At 40.2% G+C, this 9,974-nt stretch overlaps 1 long non-coding RNA gene across 1 annotated transcript; it reads right to left on the minus strand.

Annotated features, from left to right (window-relative positions):
- Positions 1-3,097: 3,097 nt before the first annotated feature.
- Positions 3,098-7,467, minus strand: LOC121820073 (uncharacterized). Its single transcript, XR_006060548.2, has 2 exons — positions 7,170-7,467; positions 3,098-3,314 (listed from the first exon to the last, which is right to left on the minus strand). It is a non-coding gene; the product is annotated as an uncharacterized LOC121820073 (long non-coding RNA).
- Positions 7,468-9,974: the final 2,507 nt, after the last annotated feature.

Genomic DNA, 9,974 nt, shown 5'->3' on the forward strand with positions numbered 1-9,974 from the left:
GGATATAGGAAGCTGTTCAAATAACACGTGCCTTTGTGTGTACTAAGTCACTTCAGTCATGCCCAACTCTCTGCGACCCCATGGACTATAACCCACCACGCTCTTCTGCCCATGGGATTCTCCAGGCAAGAACACTGGACTGGCTTGCCATGTTCTCCTCCATGGGATCTTCCTGACCCAGGGATCAGACCTGCCTCTCTTATGACTCCTGCATGGGCAGTGGGGTTCGTTACCTCTAGCACCACCTGGGAAGCCCAAGGTGGTCACAAAGCATGGCCAAAGCCCACTGTGCGTAGCTATGGCACCATGTGCCGTGGTGCTCTGTCAGTCAATTTTACTGCCATAAAGTTCTCTGCGTTCAATTTGTTTAGCAGTCTGGAGATTTCTGTTTCTGGCAATATTGTGAATGAAACAGTCAGAGAAAATATCCCACTACAAGACATCTAGAAATTCTGGACAAAATGTATCAAATCTCCTCTAAAAGTCACGACTGATCTTGACAAAAAAGGTTGTCAAAAAGGTACTCAAATGAAGCTGAAGCTGGAAAACTTAGCCATGAGCTGACTCTGAAGCTGTAGTTGTCCTTTGGATATTTACTGATTCCTATAACTCAGAGTTTTTAGTTTAATAGTTGTATAGGGACTGCAGTTAAAGCCTCGAGTCCGTTGTAAGGTGAGAGTTGGAACAGAGAACTCCATATAATGTTGACGCAGTGAAAGAACCTCATTGAGAAGGTATCTATGGAAAAGCTGCTCAAAACCAAAGGGAGTCATTAAAGGAATTTTTTCAACCTGTGTTGAAGCTGGCCATGGAAAAAGTCTCTCCTAGAACTTTAAGACTTGACTCCGTACTACTGGTGTCTTCGTACGCCAGTCGTGTACCAAGAAGACACCGGTTGAGAAATTTAGCAAATGCCTCCAGGTTTGAAGTGTCCACCTGGCGCTCTCTTTCTTGTCCTCCCCCACGTGCCCTGCCCAGTTGCACCACACTTCCCTTGAAGCCTCCCTCCGCCCTCCCATCCACCGCAGTGCTTGCCCTGAAAAACTTTAGCACAGAGAAAGAGATAGGAATGTGTTCTAAGCCAGTTTCAATTCTCTGACTATCAAAAGGTTCTCTAAGAAAAATCAAATATAGGACTTGTCATTGGGATAGTTCTGGAAATGACGAAATAATCAAAGAAAATAAATTTATATTGTCCAGAAATTTATGCTTAAGCTAAGTAGAATTTAGTTGTACAAAGACGATGAGGGAGAATAAGAAGAATGAGGGAGATGATATTTTTGTAATTAAAATGATCTTCTCAATATAAATCCTATTTTAAAAAATGTTTGTGAGGATTTCCCTGGTAGTCCAGTGGTTAAGACTCCATACTTCCAGTACAGGGGGCCTGGGTTCTGTCCCTGATCAGGGAACTAGATTCCACATGCCGCAACTAAGACCTGGCATAGTCAAAAAAATAAATAAATGCAAATAATATTTTTTAAAAGTTTGTGGTACACATTACTTTGTTCTCTGGGGGCTTTCCTACCCTTCCAGAAGGTGCCAGCCCAGAGTTTTAAGGGTGAGGAAATAGGAGACGAGAAAAGAACAACTGTGGAGCGTGATGAAGTGTGATACAACACATTACCAAGGTGCCCATCTTCACAAGGAGTTAGGAAGAAAACACATTCTCTGGTGGAATTTCCTCTGGATATGTTGCAAGGAAAATCTGTGCCTCAGTGTCTTATTTGGAAGGGAGAAAGGAAGAGAAGATATTATGTGTGGCTCTTGCCATCTCCTGCCTCCCATTGGCCAAGGTTTACCCCAGGGCTGAATTCACTCCCCCTCTGCTTTGGGGAACATCACTAGGCTGCTCAGAAAGCCAGATCCCATGCTGCATAATATACCATTTCATCCAAGTTCCAGAAATGGAAATGTGATGTGGAGTGGATCAGGCTTGGTGTCTGAGATGTCAAAACTATGCTGGTCTCCAACTCAGAGATCTTGGTACGGTGTCAGCAGATTGGTGATGCTGATGGGATCACTAGCAATGGGAACAGTTGGGAACACAAGCAACACCTTTGGAAAGAAGGAGGCAATTAAGGGAATTAGAGAAGAAATACACAAATTTAGAGTTCCACGGACTCCTAAAACGCTGTGGGAAACATGCTTACCAGCCCAAACTTGAAGAATGGACTTGGAGACATGAGGTGCAATGGGAAGCAAGGCTTCAATAACGGTCTTGCAAGATGAGGTGTCTGATGGGCAGGCACACTGAGCAGGAAGCCTGCCCAACTTTTATCCCTAGGACATAGGTTCCCTCCCCTGGTTCCTCATAGGCTGAGAAACAGAGTCACAATCTTCCTGAAGTCTTGTATTGGTTGATGGGGCCATGAGTAATGCCTGTAGGCTTCTGAGTGGAGAATTTATATTAACTGTTCTCCCCATCCCTTTAATTCTCTGCACAAGTCGAGAGTAAAGCCCGTGAAATTTGCCCACAAACTGTTCTTATGAGGAAGGAGAACTAGGAAGGGAAGAGAACAAAGGACTGGCAACGAGCCGCCACCTTTAGGAACCTTATACATAAGCTGGGTACACACACACACACACACATCTTTCTATTTAAATATTTTTTTAAAAATGAATATGGATCATTTCTTTTTTTCTTATATCTTTATCTTTGGTAGAAAAGACCATATTTTTCTTACAGACACTTTTTTTTCCTATAACAGTGTGTTGTTTGTTGTTTAGTCACCAAGGTGTGTGCGACTCTCTTGCGAGCCCATGGATTGTATTCTGCCAGGCTCCTCTGTCCATCAGATTTCCTAGGCAAGAATACTAAAGTGGATTGCCATTTACTTTTCCACGGGATCTCCCCCACCCAGAGATCGAACCCACATCTTCTGCATGGCAGGCTGACTCTTTACCACTGGGCCAGCTGGGAAGCCCAATTTAACAATCTGGGTGGAGATTTAATCTGTGTTCTCGGCCTTAGAACTATTCTCTAACTAAGCCAGATTAAAAAAAAATATTTTTGACTTAAAATTAAAGAAAAAAACCCAAAAAGTACCAATCAAGATAAGGTGGGTTGTGCTGTGATAATAAACAGTCTAAAGTCTCAGAGCATGGCATAGCAAAGTTTATTCTCATTCATGCAACATCCATTGAGGTCCCAAGAGACTCTGCAAGGCAATCATCCTCCACGAGAGACCTTAGGGATCCAGGCTGAGAGAGGCTCTTCCGTATTTTGCTGCTCCATCTGGGCTTGTGATCTCTTCATGAAATGGCAGAAGAGGAGGATGGGGAGCCATGCACCTGCCCTTAGAAGCTTCCTCCTGGAAGTAACAGAATCACATTAGCCAACAGTCTTCACACTTGGTCATGTGGTTCTGCCTGGCTTCTATGGAGCAGGAAAGTCTAACCTCTGTGTGTTTGAGAGTGGAGGAAACCCCTCAGAGAACACAGTCAGGTGTACCGCAAACCTTTCTAAAACTAGAATTTATGTTGAAAAATGTTATTTTAACTACAAAAATATCATCTCCCTTATTCTTATTCCCTCTCATCGTCCTCCTCTGTTCACCTCAACTCTATTTAGCTTAAGCATAAATTTCAGGAGGATATAAATTTATTTTCTTTGATCATTCCATCATTTCCAGAACTATCCTAAAGACAAGCCCTATATTTGATTTTTCTTAGAGAATGTTTTGATAGTCAGTAGAGCTGAAATTGGCTTAGAACAAATAGGTTGGCTCCGAATTAAAAAAGGAGTTTAGAATGTTACCAAAAAACATGTTTTTAAGAGGATCAGAAGAAATTGTCAAAATAAGAGTTTGATTTTAGTGTCAGTTAACACTCCCTCTGGACCTCTGTCAGTATCACCGTTTTGTCCTTTCCCACTGTCCTGCCCTAATGTAGAGTCCTCTTCCCTCCCTGGACCAGTTAAATTGCCTCTTGACAGTCTGCATCCAACCTGTATCCCAAGATGAGGCCTGATCTTGACACTCCTTTGCATTCATATCTGGTTTTTGATACTAGACACTGTCTCTCAGATTTTCTCATTATTTCCTAAGTGTGTTTTGTCTCTCTGTCAATACTGAAAGCTCCTGAGGATTAGAAACATCTCATATATTGAGGCATATTTTCTCCCATCCTTGTTTCCTGCCTTCTCCAGCACCTGGCCCTGAACACTGTGTGTTCACAGTGCACTCAATAAATACTAGATGAATTGAATTCTCTAGACTATACTAATTATTCATTCTGCTCAAGTCCCCGCGTCTATGTAGAATGATGGATTTCCAGACACCAGGACTGAGGGTCAATTCAAATCTCTTGAGAGCCTATTGGATTTACAGTTCCACAGCACCTTCCCCTCTCCCCACTGGTAAATAGAGGGCACAGGATGATGTCCCCCAGGATGCCTAGGCAGCTGCCCTGCATTTTATGCCATCCCTAGAATTACTCCTAATGGCAGCATGAAAATAAACCCACTTTTTTCTCCATTCTGTCAACAAAAGAGCCAATGAATGTCAAATTAATGACTCATTGAAAGTCCACCGCATCCTGTGTCTGACTTTTTGGAGGAAGTGGACCCCAAGCTTTCCGAGAACACTCAGCAATTTCACCACTAAGCACTCTTTCAGATGTTTGCAAGAGTGACAATGTCTCCATTATTATAAGTCTAAGACTTTGAAGGCAGTCTGGTGTGTGATATTTAAATATTATCATGGTTTATTTCTAGTGTGAACTGAAAGGGTGAGTAGAGGAGAGGAATTCTATAAGTCTCACCTCTTTATCTGTTCTTTTGTAATGTGATCACGCAGGTACAAACAAGAAATACTTATTACATAACAGAAGACACTTCTAGTTGTTGGGATCAGTTTTAATACTCTATCAGATAAATTGGCAAAACAGCAGTGCCATAGAGAGCAAAAAGTAATAGCAAAACTGCACAAGTCGTAACACATACAAACTTTGTCACTGAAATGTGCTTGATAACTCACTGTGCATCATGGGGACATGCAAGAACTTCTTTGAAGATGCCAGAATCTTCCTAGTGTTGGGTAATTCCACACAAGCTGTCTGACCTGGTTAAGGTATATTATTTAAACTGTGGGTTTTTCAGCATTGGTTGTAATGCTGCGGACTGTGAGTACCAAGTTTTCATTTTTCCATAGTGAAGTTCAAGACAAGATGTTGGCATAAATAATTCAAATGAGACAAGAAATCCCTCTGAGGGAGACTGATAAAGAGATCCCATTCTTTTTTTTTTTCCCCCGCTGTCCCCCAAGATCCCACTCTTTAAATATCTCTGTAATGTAACATAGCTGTACAAGCCTGTATCTCTTACTCTTTTAGTAAGTTCAGTAAAATCATTGTGGCTGTGTACAGTAACAATGTCACTGGGCTTACAATGAAACTGAAAGTGTGGAATTAATATGAAAAATGCCAGATTCGCTGTTTTGAAGTGAAAAGCACCTTTATCAAAGGCAAAAACTAAGTTTTATATGAAACTTTGTAAAAGGTCATAGATTAAAATATCCTGCTATCAAAAGTCACCATACAATTAAAATGTATTTTCTTGCAAATAGTGGAGACATATTATCTGAGGGGTCCATTTATTTATGCTCTCCACATAGAATAATAATAACCAGTTAAAGAATGACAACCCTTATTAGATATTGTTAATGACTGAACTTTGAAACAATCACAAGACTATTCCTTTTTCAAGCTTCTAGAACAATTATGTAAGGAGCATTGTTAGATTTAAAGCGAGACATTTAAAAAAAAATAAGTTTTGTGATTTCTATTCTGGGTAATTAGAATTTCTCAATATTATATCTTCAAAACAAAAAAACAGAGATCAATTGACTAACATGAGATTCAACTGTTATTTGTAGCTTCAGATTTAAAGTCATCAAAACAGCCATATTTTGACTAATTGATTTAACCACACATAAATGGTATAAACTTGAAGTTTAAAGAAAACAACTTAAACTGATAAAAAATTAGGGATTCTGACAAAGATTTTTAATTTGATAAAAACATTTTTGCTAGTAAAAATGTTTCTTTAAAGTGAAACAAATTTTAATTATGAAGCCTTTGGAGTTCTAGGACCATGACTGTTTCATATTGGGGCACGTTATATATAAACAATAATCATTTAATAGGTAAATCTGTAGCATTCAAAAAGTGCATGATAAAACAACATTCATGATTCATGTATCATTTTACATTTGCCAGGACTCTTTCATATTCCTTAGCTCATGTTATCTTCAGAACAATCCCGTGACAGAAAACAGCCTTTTAGGGAGCTTGGGGGAAAAAGGATACATGTATGCTTGTTTCCCTGTGCCGTTCACCTGAAGCTATCACAACATTGTCAGTTGGCTACTCCCCAGTACAAAATAAAAAGCTTTTTAAAAAAGAAAAGAGACTTTTAGGGCTAGGTGGACCTTAGGCAATGTGCCACAGGACTCAGGATTTGTGCTGGATTACTTTAGAGTATGAATGATGAGAAATCAGTGGCTTTGGGGAAGTGACTCAGGGCAAATGAGGAGTGGACAGTAACAATGGAGTTAAATAGTTCCTTGACTTTTGTACAGAATTCTTGAGGGGTGTCATGTGGGCATAGCAAGGAAGTTGAAACTAGGGGAGTCATTTTTCACTCTAGACCTGGGGGAGTCGACATGAATGAAAGCAAGCCAGACACACACGGAGGAAAGCCACTGTGAGTCGCCCGCTGAGAACCTAGTCAAAGCTGGTTACACTGATGTGGTTTCTCTTGGTAAAGGACTCATCAAAGTGTTTTACTCGGAGCTGGGGAAGCTGAATGGCCCCTTGCTCATAAGTGCACAAGAAGACTAGCAGAAATTTCTAGGTAGCTAAGATATAGAAGGAAGAGTTTAAAAACTCCTTGGAATAGAACACATTTACTTTAATGCAAGAGCAGAGCAGAGGAGACTGAGTGAGAAGTCTGAAGTCTACCAGGGAGACTTTTAGGCAAAATCACAAAATTGTAGAAATCAACATTTTCTGAGCACCTGTGTTATTGTCTAATATCCTTCAAACTTTCCTTTCGGTTCAGTTTCAGTTCAGTCGCTCAGTCATGTCTGACTCTTTGTGACCCCATGAATCGCAGCACGCCAGGCCTCCCTGTCCATCACCAACTCCCACAGTTCACCTAGACTCACGTCCATCGAGTCAGTGATGCCATCCAGCCATCTCATCCTCGGTCGTCCCCTTCTCCTCCTGCCCATAATCCCTCCCAGCATCAGAGTCTTTTCCAATGAGTCAACTCTTCGCATGAGGTGACCAAAGACTGGAGTTTCAGCTTTAGCATCATTCCTTCCAAAGAAATTCCAGGGCTGATCTCCTTCAGAATGGACTGGTTGGATCTCCTTGCAGTCCAAGGGACTCTCAAGAGTCTTCTCCAACACTACAGTTCAAAAGCATCAATTCTTCGGTGCTCAGCCTTCTTCACAGTCCAACTCTCACCTCCATACATGACCACAGGAAAAACCACAGCCTTGACTAGACGGACCTTAAGCAAGTCTCAAATAGTTTCACTCCCAACATCACATGGCCATTAAAGTAGCCTGTGTGAGACTTAATCTTGTTTTTTATAACTAACACAGGCAGAGGTCTTTTCAGTTCTCTCAGCACTTTTCTGATATGTTGTAAGAAAAACTGTAAAGATTTTTAACGCCAGTGGAGAATAAAGAGTTAACATAGCAGCCTAAGACTGCTATCCTTGGAAAGACCTGTTTGCAAGGTTGGCCTTTGACTGGCATCTGGGAATTTGAATGTTAAACAATTCCCTAGACTGATACAAAACTTTCCCTAAATGATGAGTGGCCCACTGTGCCTGAAGTCTGTGTAAATACTGTAGCTTGTGCTGAACACCTGCTTTCCTTCTGGGAGTCTGGAATTCCACTATGTGCTGGGCAGAGGATATCTATGTGACCAGCCCCCAATCAACACCTTGAATGCTGAGTCTCTAAAGAGCTTCGCTGGTAGATGGCATTTCACACATATTGTCTCCAGTCATTGCTGGAAGGATTAAACGTGTTTTGAGTGAATGCACTGGAGAGGACTCTCAGAAGGTGGAGTTGGCCCCAAGTGTCTTGTCCATTTGCCAATTTTATTTTGCATCCTTTAGCTGTAATAAAGCATGGATATAGCTATATGCCAAGTTCTATGAGTCCCAGCAAATCACCAAACCCGGTGGTGGTCTTGAAGGCCCCTGATAGGATGCTCCATAAATAGCAAAAATAATAGTGATGGATTTCAAGTCATTGAAATTCTGTGTTTTCACATTTAGAGGTTTTTTTTTTAAGATTTTTTTTTATGTGGACCACTTTTGATGTCTTTACTAAATTTGTTAAATATTACTTCTATTTTGTATGTTTTGGGTTTTTTGGTCACGAGCCTTGAGGGATCTTAGTCCCCCGAACAAGGATTGAACTGGTGCCTCTAGCACTGAAAGGCAAAGTCTTAACCACTGGACTGCCAGGGAAGTCCCTCACATTTAGTTATTGATTCACATGATACCTGTATAGAGTATTAAAGTTCAACAAAAGAAGGGTAAACGAGGGCAGTCTCTTGCTTACAACTTCCTTATACCCCCAGTTCCACTCCTTATAAAGAACACTCCCACCTCTTTCAGACATTTCTTCCAATATTTATATCCGTATTGATATATGTGCTTATACTTAATATTTCTGGATTTTTCAAGTTTAGTTATTATCTATTGCCTTCTGACCAAGAAGAATGAGGATTTAACTATCTTACACCCACCTGCCCCTCCAACACACCCACACAAACTTTTCTCTTTCTCCCCTCTTGTAGTATGCTTTTTTCCAAGCATGATTTTTGGGTTAAAAAAAAATCAATATTCAGTGTTAACATTACTATGACTAACTATTATTTACAGCTGAGCCACAAACTGTAGTATGAGTAATTTCCTTTCTTATATGAGTTTTTTTTTAATGGCCTGGAGGTAATTATTTTTATCTTAATTTGGTCTATCACTAACTCTTCTAAATTCTCTGTCAAAGTTTTAAAACTCCTCTTAGCAAGTCAAACAAGTAAGGTAATCTATCATTTTCACTTCTCGTTCTGAGATTTCCCTTTAGGGTTCTCTATCCTCCTTTCCTGCTATGGATGTGTTGTCTGGGAACTATCTGTGCTTCTCTCCTCTGCTGAACGTCCTGGTTCACAGCTCTCATATTGTTCCCATTCTTGGTTTGATAAAGCCCGTCTCCAGTAGCCTCCCAGAAATGGCATAAGGGAGTGAAATGTTTGAGCCTTGCATGTCTGGCAACGTGTTTATTCTACTCTCACACTTGGTTGACAGCTTGGCTGGAAGTAGAAATCTAAATTGATAATTGTTTCTCTTCAGAATTGGGCAGGCATTCCTTCATTGTATTCCAATTTTTAGTGTCACTGATTAGAATAGTGATTTTCTGGTTTTAGATTTTGTCTTTTATCTAATTGTCTAAAATTTTACTGTGATGCATCTCTGTCTCATTGTTCTGGGAAATTAGCTGGCCTTGTACAATAGGGAAGCTCATGTCCTTCAGGCCCAAAAGATTTTCTTGTATTATTTTCTTGAAAATTTTCTAACTTTATTTTCTGTTGCCTCTTTCTAGAATGTCTCTTAGTATAATTATACATCTTAGATTGATGCTCTAATTTTTGTGTTTTTCCATATCTTTGCCTTTCTGGTTAAATTCTAGAGGATTCCCTCTACTTTGTCTTCCAATCTGCTGCTGAGCTTTTGACTATCACATTTTTAATTTCCAAGAGCTCTTTCTCATTTTCTGAATGTTCACTTAAGAATTTTTTTTTTCCCCTTATGAATGCACTATCTCATAACTTGGGTGATACTAAGCCCAGGGTGTTTTCTTTTAATTCATTTTGTTCTGTTTCTTTGGTACTAAAATTTTGTTACTATCTTTTATAGTGAAAAATTTCCTCAGACTCCTGGTGATTCT

The sequence above is a fragment of the Ovis aries genome, chromosome 1, assembly GCF_016772045.2.
Source record: "Ovis aries strain OAR_USU_Benz2616 breed Rambouillet chromosome 1, ARS-UI_Ramb_v3.0, whole genome shotgun sequence".
NCBI classification, from domain to species: Eukaryota; Metazoa; Chordata; class Mammalia; order Artiodactyla; family Bovidae; genus Ovis; species Ovis aries.